Genomic DNA, 15,079 nt, shown 5'->3' with positions numbered 1-15,079 from the left:
CCAAAAATTCCTTCCCAGTGTTCAATCTTCTAAAGCCTCCAAAAAACTAATCGTTACCACCTTCATCCCTGATTCCCGCACTCTTTAGAAAAAAAGTTCACAAATTACATCTTTCCACTCATATTCTTTGTTGCACTCCAGCTTTATCGAATGCCTCCTGCTTGTCCTCTATTTTGCAAATCAATCCACCCCCCCCTCTCAGAATCCTCATCTCCTCTCATCCTCCTAGCACTATTTCTCCTCCCTCTGCCATCTCCGATCACAGTCTAAGCCGCTTATTCTTACCATCTCCCAGATCTTACTGGACCGGAACCACTTGTCTCAAGATAAGAGCCCAAACATATTTTTGCCGCCCACCCGCATGCCGACAGACATATCTGATAAGAATCGATGAGGTTCAACCCATCAAATAAAGTACATACGATAAACTTTCATGCTATTCTACACTCTGTGCCATCTTTTAATTTGACGATTTTTTTCGCTATCTGACCTCCCTTTTGCAGTTCTCATCTCCTCAGATAGCTCCTTCTCACCCTCCTTTCCTAACTCTCTTCTCCCTTGGGTGATTCCGATGGGTGATATCATATCAGACCCCTCCATCTGCCATCCAGGAAATCTGACTGAGTGAATAAATTAGCTGTACTTGACCTCACGACCCCAGCATCCGCGGCAACAGTCTCGAATTCATTCTCTCCGGGATTAGATCAGAGTGCTCGATTGGTCGAGCTGCCGTATGCAGACGGGCAGCCAGTGAAACGATAAAATAACGTTTAAGAGATGTTTACCCCAAAAGGGCAACTTGAAGGTGGATGGTTTTTGGAGCATTAAAAAAATGCTATGAAACTGCTGCGGAGGAAGACTTTGGAACTTGGTTATGGATTTAAAGGTGATATCGTTAGAAATCGGCTCTAGGTAAAACCTGTTACGATCGATTGGTAAACTTGATCTGGGCTTTGGCGCACTCACCTAACTCCAACAAGAAAACACGTGCCAAAGCCCAGGGTAAGCTGAGAGGAGGCACCCCGGGCACTGTGAGATGTTTTACATTACCGCAAGCTGATGCAGTGGTGAGAATGGCTGAGGCTAACACACTTTTGATCTGGACTGGTACCATGTGATCTCAGATTACATATCTGGCCCCCCTTTTTCAAATTCATTTTCTGACCATCCACACACCATACTAGAATTGTCTCTTTTGTCAAACAAAGAAATCATCTCATTCATTTTTTCCCCATCACTTTTCTACCTCTGCTCTTCTTTGTCAGGTGCAACAATAAACTTTTCCCCGTGTAACCTTTGAAGTAGATTGGCGGAGAACATAACATTTCTATTTCAACTTTATCGTCATTTTCCTACAGGTCATTGTTGCATTCTCATACTAACCACAAAGGAAAAACTAAGTCATTTAGAATCTGCTATCAATGAGGTACAGGATATTCAAGATATTTCCAAAAACTGTATTTGCACTTTTGTACATCTCCCCAAAATCAAAACACAAGCACAATAACAGCCAATGCACAAATATAATGTCAGTCTGTGCCACTTACAATCCCATTTGCTACTGAGGGGATATCAGCCACTCATTGTCTGACAGCGGCTATATGCATTTTATAATCGAAAATGTCACAGGGGAACATTTACCACGCTAGCATAATTTGATTACCGTGTACGAGAAAGATACAGCCGTCGCTGCGATATTACACTCAAGGGGTGGTGGGGGGTGGGCAATTTGTGTCAAACGTGTACTTAAAGTGACTGTTTTACCAATGTAGAAATTGCTGTGTCAACATCGATGCACCTCATCAAATGAGACGTGTTACGGATTGTATTTGTGATATAGCCAAGATGATTAACTTTGATGTTATTACTTGTTGAATGTATCAGAAACACAAATGAAAGATTTTGGAATAGTTAACTGAAATGATCACGGAGGGATGTAATATGTGGGTCGGCTTTTTGGAACTTTCAGTTTTGATTAAAGTGTTGTACACACAGATTTTTCTACTTTCTAACCTTCTAGAATGTCAGATTTCCACTCGTGGTAATCAAAGGAATAAAAAAATGCATTTGGAGAGTGAAGTCAAGACAAATACTTTTTAGTTTTCCTACATCTGGCTCCAACAAGCTACATTATCATGGCAGGATAGACCGAGTCACAAAGGACCCAGTAGTCCAGAACCTGCTTTTTTCATGGAATCATTTTGGTCTGTCAAGAGGATTACTTCAAGAGGCCAAAATCTCTGGAACATCTCTGCCAAAGAACAACATGCATGTTTGATGACTCAGGCCAAGTGCCAGTGCAGCACTGGCCTGGAGTCTCTGAGACCATCCTCCGATTGAGCCGCCTACCGGCCAGTATTCGGTTTCTGCATGTTCCGTGACCTGTTTTTATTTTCTTCTCTTTTCCACTCTGACTCTCTCACCTGTGTCCACCAGTTTTATTTGTCTAGCATTTGAGTTTCACTCCCCTAGCCACTTCATCCAGCTCATCCCAGGGGGGGATCCCAAAGCATTCTAAAATTCTGTTCAACTATATGTCAACAGCTATGGTGAAGCTGTTTTTAGAGGATGGAGTTGGCTGACCAAAAGTGAAAGTGCCAATTTTATAAAGATTTTGAAATATGATAACTATAATATGAATTTTCTATCCTGATGTGTACCGACCTCAGAATTAAATTAATACATCGCCCAAAATCTGTGCCAGCAACTTTGCCTGATCTTCCTCTTCCCTGGCATCTCCACTTTCAGATTGATCAGAGCATTCTGCATTTTAACCACCACACAAATCCAACACATAAACATTTTATGGTGTACTGTTAACCTCTTTTATTATTAAAAGAACACAGAATACAGGTGCAGGTACTTAACATGTGATCTCAATAAATGATCACTCCTTACGTGCATTGCTTGAAACCAAGTGTGACATTTGGGGTACAACGTAGAATGACAAGAAGCCATCACACTGACCGGAGTTTCTCAAGAGTTATCACCGTCTGTTGGTTTGGTAGCAACGGCAAGACTATTTTATCACTGCTCTGCTTAGTGGCTAATAAATGTTATGGACAAATGCAACCAAACACCGAGACGCTTTCAGTGTAAGGTGGTTAAGTTTTACTGCGCAATTTCCAGGCAGCTGCAAGCAGATGTAGTATTCAATTTTGGGATGGATTTGGATAGTTAGGCCTTTGCTGAAAGTTTAATAATGCACGATATGATATCCAAACTTCAGTCAACAACTTCCATGTACAGGCATCAAAATATTACAGTAAGATTTCATACGGCACATGCAAACAGCAAAATCGTGTGAGCTGGGTAATGATATTCCGTTTGCTAAATCAATACAGATTTGTACAAACCAAGCGGGCTAACATGCTAAAGGCGCCTCGGCTTGCGGAGAGTGGAAATAATATGACGAAGCAGGTGCAAAATATTTTTCTTTATGTGCTAGCGATGTGATAAAGGCTAACATGGAATAACCTTAGCAATAAGAAAATAGGATTTAAAGACTAAGACTCTGGGGATATTTGGAGACACAGTGTCATGCCCTGGGCCTGGGGCAAGGATTTCTATTCATACCCAGTTCACAGGACACGAATCACAAAGCGTTCACTGACAAATAAATCATTTCTCCTGGTCACTGTACAGCAAAATCAGTATGGCCTCCAAGCGACAAGTCGCCCCGCTGCGAACGACCCCGACAAGCTGACAGATGACACCAGCGCCTTTGCTGACTGACAGGTGAGCTCGCCGTCTGCCCTTTACGAGTGCCGCTGAGTGAGCGTGTGTGGCACTCTGTCGCCTTGCGATGACTCTTTATTGCCACGTTACGTTGGCGTGCACAGGAGCGGTCACTAATCTCACAGGCAGACAGGAGGCTCGCTGTCTTCTTCGAACAACAAGCTGCATCCAAGCCGATTAAATCTAACGAGGCAAAACTCTTCTCTAATGTTCCTCAATTATGGAGTTAATGAGGTTGATTACAACTAAAGAAAACTACACTGATGCCTCTTCTAAGTCAAATTTCAAGAGAAGACACAAGAATACGGTAGGTAGGGCGTGATGCTCTAATGAGAATCAAATCTTTACATTTACTCACCACAAGGCAGCCAAGTGTGCAATGTGGATATCATATTGGTGAAATGATCACATGCAGGGTGGTGCTTGAGTGTGTGTGTGGTAGGATCAGGCTCCTTGTATCATCTCCTGTCTGGATGCCCAGCTGGCGTCCGGGAGAAAAATGATAAGTAATCTACACAGATTCTGACTTCTTACAATCGATGTGCGCCAGCGTATGTGTGTGAGTGCACGCACAACAAGTAATTGACAAATGAACGACGAAACCTGAGAGAGAGAGAGGAAAAGACACCCAACGATAGAGAAAGTATATCCGACATCCGACACAACTCCTTCCCCCTCATTAGGCTGCTTGGCTGACTTTCTCTTGTTGCCAGCGATATTCACCCCATAACAGCCCCAACAACTGCATTAGTAGTCCCTGCCGTCTCCAATGCAATCAAACCATTAAACACAGTGTGCAGATCACCTCCATGGAGTGATTTCTTTCCAATAGAAAATGACTGAACTCGAGCTACTCCCCTTTCCTGTCATCAATAAAGATAATAATTTGATTTACAATCAACTCCCAGCAGTTTTCCCTCTTTTTGGGGGGCAAGTATCGCACAGTCGACTTGTGTGACTAATAATAAAATTGGCAAAATATTTTAAAAATAAGTAGACATTTAAAAAAAAAAAATGTTGGACTAAGCAAGATTGCATCAAAAATGCAATTTGCAGACTGCAATTGCTTGGGGAAAATGAAAAATATTAAGCCACAGAAAGCTTGCTATATACTATTCATTAAATTAAAACATCAGGCTTGATGATAGTGATTGTAAGAAGTACAAAGTTTTGGGAGGCGCAAAGCACGCAGCAAGTATTTCCCTGCAGAGCGTGTGTTCCAGCACTTATTTACCCGTGCACGCCTTGATTTCAATTACATTCCGCTTGTCAAATTAGCTCGCGTGTGCTGCGTTTATTAACGCAACACAATAATAAAACGTACACCTGAGAGAAGGAGGAGAGGAGGGGGTTGAAGAACTCAGGAGTTGCGTATAATAAAGAATGAGGAATTAGTGCATAAGGCTTAATAGACTTGGGGTGGGGGTGAGAGGAAGGGGGGTTATCAAATAAGTCGCGAGTGAGCGATCTCTGCTTAATTTACTGTCCGTGTCATGATGGGTTAATGCGCGCAATGATGCGTCAATATGTTCCCAAATATGAGCATATTGAAAATAATTGTGAATTTATGGAATGTTTTATTTCGTATGTCTATTGGGCAGAAACAAATTAATGGCCGTGGCATGCACGTGCATAGAAGTCTAAAACGTTTTTGGAGTATTTTTTTGTATTATTATTATTATTATTATTATTATACAAAAATAGTTTTAAACAGGAGCGTGCTTAGAGAAACGCACTTGCTCAAATTAGGGGGGGTTTACGCATACGGAACCCCTACCCCCTTCCACGCCCCTCAATGGACGTTCTGTGTCCTGGGATTCCAATTGAAACAAACTTCTCACTCAGCCATCGACCCGGGATAGAGGTGCGAAATGGACATTAATTTTAGTTCACTTCTCGCTGCACAGAGCATGGAGCCACGGAGATCAATGACAAGCAATAAAAACTGACTGCACGGGGTTCGAAAATAAATCATCATTTGCTGCTTTTCGGGATTTTTTTTCTTTACTTCCCGTGCGAATGAAAGAAAAAGAAGCGGGCCGACATTATATATTATCGGGCCAAATCAATAAAATTATCAAAGTTCACCTTGAAGGAAGATATTTCAGAAAATCTTAATCGCAAATGGTTGTTTAAAAATTAATCTACATTTATTTGTATATTTCTGGATATTATTAGGTATGATTATTTATTTGCTTCGCTCAAGACTAATGCACGTACATGTACAAAAATGTTTTCAAAATTTGCAGATGGCTCCTTCAAAATAAGGGGATCACTAAACCTGGAAGTCAGTTTAATTTAAAAGAAAGGCGTTGGTCTATAAATCACTCCGGCTGGAAACGTAAATGGAGAAATAATAACCTGCATGCACTGACACGCACACATCCTGACATCTTGAAGTAGAAAAAACGCCACGTGAAAATGACCTTCATTATTTTTAAATTACCTCGCCTTTTTAAATCATGATTAATATGCATTAAAATAATAATTTACAGTAATTCTAGAGGTTAAGCAGATTTTATCCATCGTATACAAATATTGATCAAATACATTTGCCTGCATTTCAGCTGATTTTTTTTTAACTTGTATTAAGAGAATATTATTTGGTATTATTTAATATGAAATTAAAGAAAATGTAATTCTTTTAATTGAAAAAAAAAATCTGTTCATGTGTTTCACACGAAGAGCGCAGTCAGTGAAATGGTTCACTTTCATTTCTTCTGACTTGGCCTTACATTTAGTGAAAAAAAAATGAAACTTTTTCACAAGCCGGTCCCGGTGCAGTGAAGGCAGCGTATAACGCAGAATGCGAGCCATATAGCCTTCCGATAATAACTATTACCACACATTCAAAAGATGAGTGTCGTCTAGTCGAGTACATTTAGTTGGAAATTAAACAGGCTTGCGCGGTCGTTACAAGACAGGGTTGGTTGATCTGACAATCAATAAATCAATTTCAAGTCATCCATCACTGAAATCAAAGTAATGATCACTTGAGGCATATGCCGGTTTATGGTTTCTTCTTTTTTAAATTTTAAATGTAATGCTGTTGATGACCTCTTTTAGTGCAACTCCAATTCCTCTTTTGAGTCTTTATAATCTAATGCAGAATTTATACACATCTACTTTTAGTATATATACTAAAAGTGATGTGCACCGTTGCGAATAATGTTGTGGTTGAAGAACAAACACGGCAGACAATTAAGCTAAAGGAAGAGTCACCCGTCTTAAATCGATCAGTAGCTATTGCCCTCCATTGAAATAAAAAAATGTGAATTGTCAAAAGACGCGAAAAAAAAAGAAAAAGTCCATCATATTTTGTAATATGGGACTATAACTTTCTTTGCTTTGTAAAACGGGGTAAAGTCAAGGTGCTTTTCAACGACAAAAAAAGTGATAAATCTTATTAAAAGTCAACGAAATTAATCATCCACAAGACGCGCATTTAAAATACCCTCGAATTGTGGATCCGATAAAAGTGACAGCTTACAAAAGGGAGGTGATTTTTAGGGATGCCGATTTTGGCTTGCGGTGCCCGGCCACGAATCTGGAAGCCCCGGGAGGCTTCCTCCGGCTTGACGCTACTTGTTTGGAAGAGGGGTGGGGGGTCGGGGGGTAAATTATAGCTGCTCCCAGTTAACAGGTGTCTCCCGACTCGAGGCCTTTGTAAGTATACGCGTGAGGTGGAAACGTGCGCGTGCATGATTGTGACGCACCATTATTTCCAATTAATTTGTTGCAATTGTGTTAGACACTTAGCAGAAACAAACGCTATTTTGTTTCATTTTTGTAAAAGTTTTTTTTTTTTTTTAAGTGAATTTGCGTTAAAAAGATTTTAAAATGTTTAACAAGATCAGTAGACATTTTTATGGTCCAAAATTTGGAAATGTTCTTGATTAAAAACAGAGCATGCTGCGCGTCGAAGCCATATGTCACCATTAAAAACTGTTTATTACGCACACGCATTTGTAATTAAAAAAATATGTGACTGCATGAACTAGAAGCCCTGCTGTGGACCAAAGGTAAATATAAAACAGTAAAATGGGGTCTAACTTTTTCATTCATTAAGGCCATGGAAAATTAATTATTTGATATTTTGTCCGAAAATAACAGGGGGTGTCAAAAACAATTATCACTTGCCATATCCTGCTTTTCCCCCAAAACGCAATGTGTAGGCGTTAAATATATATTACTTTTTTTTTAATCAAGTATTTAAATGTATATTTAATCTAACTGTATTAGTGACGGGATGACAATACACACAACACACACACTCATACGCGCCCGCGCACACGCACGCAAACCATAATCCTCATCAAGTGTTTTCAGGAGAACACGTTCTCGTTTGGGAACCTGACAAGTGCATTTACGCACGCGCGCGCACACAACACAAACAAACAAACACTCACGCACACACCTAAAGCAATATAAACGGACATGAACACACACCCAGATGGTCTGAGTCCAAAGGGACACAGTGACTTGGCGTGACTTTCTCCCCTTTTTCACCCACTAGAGTTAAACGCACAGTCCGCCCTAAAAACGACTGACAGATCCTCTCAAAAGAAACAGAAACTGCACCAAAACTAACTTCCTAAGCTTTAAACTCGGAAAGTAGGCAAATAAAGTATTACTCACGTCTTCGTGGGAGAATCCACTACTTCTGTGGAACCTTTTCGATCTTCGTCTTCTGTTTTTTTATCCTCACAACAAACCCAAAACTTTTTTTGCCAAATAGCAGTAGCGGTGGCTCGTGCGCCGCGGCACCGGAGATAACGACAAGTAAAAGTAGTTAACACCTCCCTGTTAGCTTGCCCAAGGAGGACAATGTATGTGCGTAAGAGAGAAAGCGAGAGGGGAGAGAGAGAGAGAGGGAGAGAGAGAGGCTGACTTTCCACGCTGAGTGTAAAGTGGCTATCAGTAGCGCGACGTGCGCGTGCAGCCCCTCAGCTGAAACGCGGAGCGGAAAGGCGAGTGCGAGCCGCTTAGGGAGCGCGAGACACGGTGGCAGGCAGGAGGAGGTGGTGGGGGGCTCTCAACAGCTAAGCGTGTGAGTGGGGGTGTACGGAGAGGAGGAGGGAGGGGAGGAGTGGTGGTCCGGGGGGCAAGAGCGCACTGGAGGCGCAGTGCTGCCGCGCAGTGCTCGGGTCGCTCTATGACGCAAGGACAAGAACACGCACATAAACACGCACAAGTTAAGAACCCCTCTCCCCATCACTACCACCACCACCTTTCCTCCTATCTCGACTTGGTCATTTCAGGACAGGCAGTTTGCTCTTTTGGAAGTGTCGGGGACTCCTGCAGCTAGAGCACCTGCGCCAAGGTCTTGAAGATTCAAAATGGACCTGCAGCTCTCGCTAACCACGCAATGTGATGTAGGCTTCTTGCATATATTTTTTTAAATATGTAATGTAGTAATGACCATAAATGTGTACAAACTTAACAAGACTATGATTCTTCATGCTTCAATCCTCAATTAACTATTTTTAGTCCCTTTTGCAACTGAAGCTAAATGATCATGTCTGAACTTTAGTTATTATGATCTACAAGGAATTGTAACATTCTTGTTAAGCACAATTAGGTATTTTCAAAATAAAATATTCAACTTATGAATTGACAAAAAAAAATGTTAAAGGCGTATTGTACACATATTTTTACCCCAAATAACAGCCAAAGGTAGCAAAAGAAAATTTCCAGGTATTGTGCAGCAACCAAAGAGGGATGTTATCCAGATTGTGATGTTCATAATTTAGAAGACTATTTTCTTTTCGATTATTTCTTTCTGGACAATGGCGTACGATCTGCGTGTAAGGCACAGAAACGTATATACATATACCATCTCTGCTCCTCTCTGTCTGCTGTTTCGGTCCCCTGGGCGATTTCAACAGCTTTGTGCGCAAAGTGAATGAATTACCCCCCTCCTCCTCCTCCTCTCTCTCTCTCTCTCCCCTTCTCTCTCCACCCCTCTTTCGCTTTCTCCTGTCAAACAGACAGCTTGCCATAAAGCCGATGAAGTCCACCCTACTAAAGAGGTGGGCAATCAGACACTTAAAAAGTGAAGATGTGAGAAAGTCAATTGGAGCTTGCGCTCCTCGTGCACCATTCCTTCAAAAAAAAAGTAAAGCATGTCCAACAAATCCCCCTTTTTAGTCATGCAGAATCAGGGGAAGTAAACTTATTTAATTTCTCTATCAAATACCAAAAAGATATGTACTTTTTGACCCTTCTCGTGTTAAACTATTTTTCAGCTCACCTGATTTAATTTCAAAAGCTACATTTTAACTTTCCATTATTTTATGTGAAGTGTTAGTGGCAAATCATTGTAATTTGACAACTACAATGAACAAAACGGTTGAGTTGAGGGGAGTCAGAGAAAACCAAAGGAAGTCCATAGCTCCCCGTTTTGTTATTGTTTTTTGTTGTTTTAACATCTCTGCACGACACCTCCTGCTGGTCACACGTGGAAGTGAAAAGCAATGCAAGAAACTAAAGACTCCCTCGTTGGCAGCTAACACTGATATAAAGATACATTATATATATATATATATATATATATATATATATATATATATATACATTCCATCACCTTCCAGTGACGTCAAACTCGCCTTTACGTAAAAATAGAGTGTGAAACATTATCAAATTATCGACAGCCACATTAGTCATGTTAACATCTGTCCTACAAGTATAGGCTTTAACATATTTAGAATCAGACAGTGTTTGAATGCCCCAACCCAGCCCGCACTTTGATCTAGTTTCATGCTATAATATACTGATGTTTAGGTAACAATAGCGTGGGAAAAGTGAAGAGTGTGTGCGTGTGTGTGTACTGGGTGGTCTCCATACACATGAGGGGCAGTAGTGGCAGTGTTGTCTTGCTAATAGGCTCAGTTTGGAGTCAATGGGCTGACTGAGGAAGAGGACCATCCATGTATTAGATCCTTCTCTATTCAAAGTCTAATGGCAGCCTTTAGTCCAACCCCCTGTTGTTTTGAAATTCTGCTTCTGTGTGTATTGACAAGGAAGCACTTTGATAGCACCTGTTGCACTGCTGCTGTCCACAACTCGAGAGCAAAAGCCACTTCAGATGCACATACATACTTGAGTTGAAAAAAAAAACAGACATGAAGGCATCTCAGTTTTTTTCTAGAGTCTACCTTGATCAAAGTATTCATAGGACCTCACAACTGAAATGTAGATATAAGCCATGTTTTTTTCCACAAATGTAATATACTTAAGTGTGGAAGCTAAATGAGTCAAGATTTCAAATTACTTCCTCCACATTTGGTTACTTAATTGCAATGGAAATGAATAAACACTTACACACACGCACGCATTCCCTCGTGTCTACATGCCCTGCAATTCGCTGGAGTCATTGCCTTTCTTCCTGAAGCCAGCTTCAGCATAGCTCTGACCTTAACCAAGATTAGCTCCATAGAGAAAGGATGGATGTTGGCGCACTGTTTTCTGTTTCATGGCCATCTCAAACTAAATGACTTTTTTGGCATTCACGACTGTCATGCTGTCAGACTATCAGATAAATATCATTCTGTGTTCTGGACTGGGTGAGATGTCACACAAGTCTGTCAGCAACTAGACCCCACCCAATTGTCGTAGGCTTCCGTCAAGATTCGGTCCATCAGCGCATGTTCATCGGTAAGGCAGGACAAGCAGCTGTCAAAATCATGTCGACAGAGGCATTATGTGTATATTCTCTGTTCAAAAAAACTCACGTCTGGAAACCCTATGTACATATGTGCTAAACGTAAAAATCGGCACTCATTTTCGTGCAGGGACCAGGTTTGGCTTTTTTTTTTTGGGTGACAGAAAATACACTTGACTTTAAACCGGGTAAAACCAGGTCTAAGTTGTGGCGCGGGTGGTGTAAGGTGATTTTGGTGGAATTTATCAAGACCGTGCTAAAAATACTATACGTGTGGCGGATGCGGTTGTATTTCATTCATATAACATCATTACATCAGCGTACATGTGGTGCTAGTATTGGGGGGAAAAAAAAGTAGGGCCCTTAGTGTTGTAAAACCGTTTTGTTTACGCCATAATGATGGAGTAAAGATGAATAGTTAGGCTGGCACGATATTGGTCTCATTTCTCTGCTTACCACATAAACAAATTAACAAGTTTTTAAACAAGGGTGCTGAGTGACGTCTATGTCTAAGAAGGTGGGAGTGGATTAAAATTGTTGACAGACATTCTTTTGAAATGCGAAAATATAGTACGATATGAACTATCTGACTAATACCACGCAAGGTGTATTTCACCAAATTGGTCTTAATTTGTTAAACAAAATATATGAGTTGTGATTTACAGCTTATCTGAACGGGCAATGGTCACGCATATCGTTCTTTTTAATAATTTACGACAGGTGGAATTTATAGTTCTTGCTTCCGAGCCGTGCATGCAGCCATATCCATATGTCTATGATATAATGAGATTTTAGCACAGCAAGATTGTAAATTATGGTGTGATTTGCTCTCTTGCTGTTTTCGTCTGAACGTGTGTGTGCGCGTGTGTGTATGTGTGTGTACGGGGGGGGCAGGGGGGGTAGCTTGGGGATATGGTTGGCATTTGGCTGCCACAGCGCTCTAATTGCTGACGTACACACAGATAGATGGGACCTGATGGTTGGTGTCGCCACTGGAGGGAGAGAGGAGGAGGCAATGGGAAAGGGTGGCTGGGGTTGACGAGAAGGAGGAAAGAGGACGGGGAGGAGGAGGACGACAGGGATGTTGGGGCATGGATGGATTGGTAAATAGATGGAGAGACAAGTGAGAAGGAGAGATATTGTCTTGTGGCGGGAGACGCAGCTGCCAGCGGCTACACGGCCAAGCGGTTAACCGCACTGAAGGAGCCACATTTAGTAAAAGCAAAGTGGGGAGACGAGGGGCAAGAGTGAATCCACATTCATCTCGCTCTCGGATCCGTTGCTCCGGGGAGCTGTTGGAAGATGAAGAATTACATGGCCCTGATCCGATTACATTACAGAACCAGTGATTACATGCATTTGACTCGTGTACCAACGAAAAAAAAAAAAAAAAGGACGGAAGAGGAAACATACATGATCTGATTAATAAAGTAATTATGTGGTATTTGTTTCGGCTATGATACATGAGCAACATTTTGAGGGAAGGGAGACAGGTAATTTCATCAATGTTTCGCTGCCTGCCATTGCATTCTGCTCTAATAATAATAATATGGCTTTCAAGCCACTCTCAGACCAGACAAAGCACCCATCTTGCAAACGACGGCTTTGCGCTGAAAAATGGAAGCATAATGGATTGCTTCGATGTGGAACAAAAAGTTACATATTATGACCTGTTGTTGTGATTATTTTCATTTCAGTGGCTCTTTTGCTAGATGACAAAATGACTTGTCACTGAGGAGAGCAGAAATTCAGAAGAAGGGGGAAGGGAAAAATAAAAGAATGGATGTCCCAGACAAAACTGAAATACACGATGAGTGAGAGTTCACCCCGAAAAGAACTATGATGCTAGAAACAGAGTGCAACATTTTTCGGCACCTGTATTGTGTCACAGGAAGTACCGTAATTTTCAGACTATAAGCCGCACCGGACTATAAGCCGCACCAGGTAAAATTCGTGATTCAGGGTTTAATATTAGCGAAAAAAGTATCGGCTTATAGTCCGAAATTTACGGTAAAAGATTTAGTGATGACTGAGGAAGATCATGGTCTAAAAAAGTGTTGAAATGAATTGATATAATGAAACAAACTCCCTACATCAACAAAGGCTAGACTCTATGCTACTTCCGGCAAGAATGACACTATACAAAATTATCCCTAGACAAGGAGTAAAACCTATACCATGAAAATAAAGTCCATGTTTTGGGCATCAATCCCAGCACACAGCCACTGCTGGCATATGATCTTCTAGTTTCACAATTAATGACTGTACTCTCTTCAGATGCAAAATGTTTGTCTGCTTTCCCAGAGCTGCTGCAAAATCTTCTTAATGAGGTCATTGGAGAGTCTGGATGGCAAACGTGGGAGTTTTAGATGGGAGGAAACCGATGTGGATATTTTGCTTGTGTTCTTAAAACCCTAAACTTCCAGTTGCTTAATCAAAGCTTAAATCCAACGTCCATGCCATTTGGAAGGCAGTCCTTGTCGTCATGTGATAATAAGGTGCTGTTGGTCAAAACATCTCATTTGTGAATGCTACTATTTGGTGCACAATTGTTAATACTTGACTTTTGCTAATGTCTCAGTAAATAGTTTGGGAACAGAATGTCCTGGTGTATCTCACAACACAACAAAAAGGGCAGAAATTTGGAAGGAAAAAAGGTGGAGCAACAATAGGTGTAAAACATTGTGTTGACTTCAAGACAGGGAACAGTCAGAGTGCATTTCCTCCCTGGTCGCTCCGGTCCCTCCGTCATCTTCAAACATCCACAGGGAGTGACTTGTTATTTGCTCTGAGCTCTCTGCCTGGTTTGGCTTTTTGATTAGAAGGAGACAGGAAGAAAGAGAGCAGCAGACAGGAGGGTGGGAGCACAGATAGTGAAGACAGAAGCAGCCTTGAGGCACATGTCAAGCAATGTCACAGATAATCACACATTGTCTTAAAATAGCTTTGAAAAATCACAGTGTAGGGGGGATGGATGGGGGCTGATGTTTTGGGGGGGCATCACAGCACATGTTCTACAATTAAAGACCAAAAGAAATTAATTTCTGACATCTCCTGAGGGAAAGTTTATCAAGGGCAATATATATAAAATGACATGTCGGTAAAAACAAAAGAGGAAGCCCAGAGTCTATAGAGGAGATCCAGAGATAAGAAAGAAAAAAAGTCACTACACGAGTTGATGAGTTTTCCCAATGTTATTTTTATAGCAATTATGTGGCTAGTGAATCTGTGAATCTATGATCAAGCTAAAAATAATGTTTATTCCTAAAAATGTTTAATGGTGCGTCAAATGGGATAACAAGGATGGCTGACCCCCCCGCACCCCGCCCCCATTTGAATTAAACAAGCCATTGATTTTATGCTGCATATTATTGTGCCATATTCTCCAAGAGCTCTTGTAATGGAGATATAGAATTACTGGTCAAAGACACATGGCACATACTTCTTCAGATGTAATGCGAGTTTTACGAATTTTCCAGGCAGATTTGGTCAAACAGTTGTAAGATTGTTTTGGTTTTACAAGAACCCCAGGGGGACTGAGTACAATGCAGACTTCTGTTTTTTTTTGTCATGATTCAGCAGGCCTTTGTATTGTGTTTGAAGGAAAAATGAGATCACCTTTGACAGGTTCATCATGGTGGCTATCTGGAGGCCTTTTGCCTGACTTGGCAGCCTGAC

At 41.2% G+C, this 15,079-nt stretch overlaps 1 protein-coding gene across 10 annotated transcripts in view; it reads right to left on the bottom strand.

The window, feature by feature from the left end:
• The window catches only part of rnf220a (ring finger protein 220a), a 133,736-nt gene that overhangs the window by 113,078 nt on the left and 5,579 nt on the right, over positions 1–15,079 (bottom strand). For 2 of the 10 annotated variants that reach the window (XM_049747531.2, XM_049747534.2), the window contains exon 1: positions 8,377–8,711. The exons of 1 other annotated variant lie outside the window; for it this stretch is intronic. The gene's annotated coding sequence lies outside the window, so the exon portion shown is untranslated. Of the gene's footprint in view, positions 1–8,376; positions 8,719–15,079 lie in introns of those variants that run through there. 7 more of the 10 variants (XM_049747539.2, XM_068648620.1, XM_049747537.2 and 4 more) reach the window with 5 other exon arrangements.

The sequence above is a fragment of the Syngnathus scovelli genome, chromosome 17, assembly GCF_024217435.2.
Source record: "Syngnathus scovelli strain Florida chromosome 17, RoL_Ssco_1.2, whole genome shotgun sequence".
NCBI classification, from domain to species: domain Eukaryota; kingdom Metazoa; phylum Chordata; class Actinopteri; order Syngnathiformes; family Syngnathidae; genus Syngnathus; species Syngnathus scovelli.
Note: the sequence above shows the minus strand (reverse complement) of the source record. Positions and strands in the feature narration are given on the sequence as shown.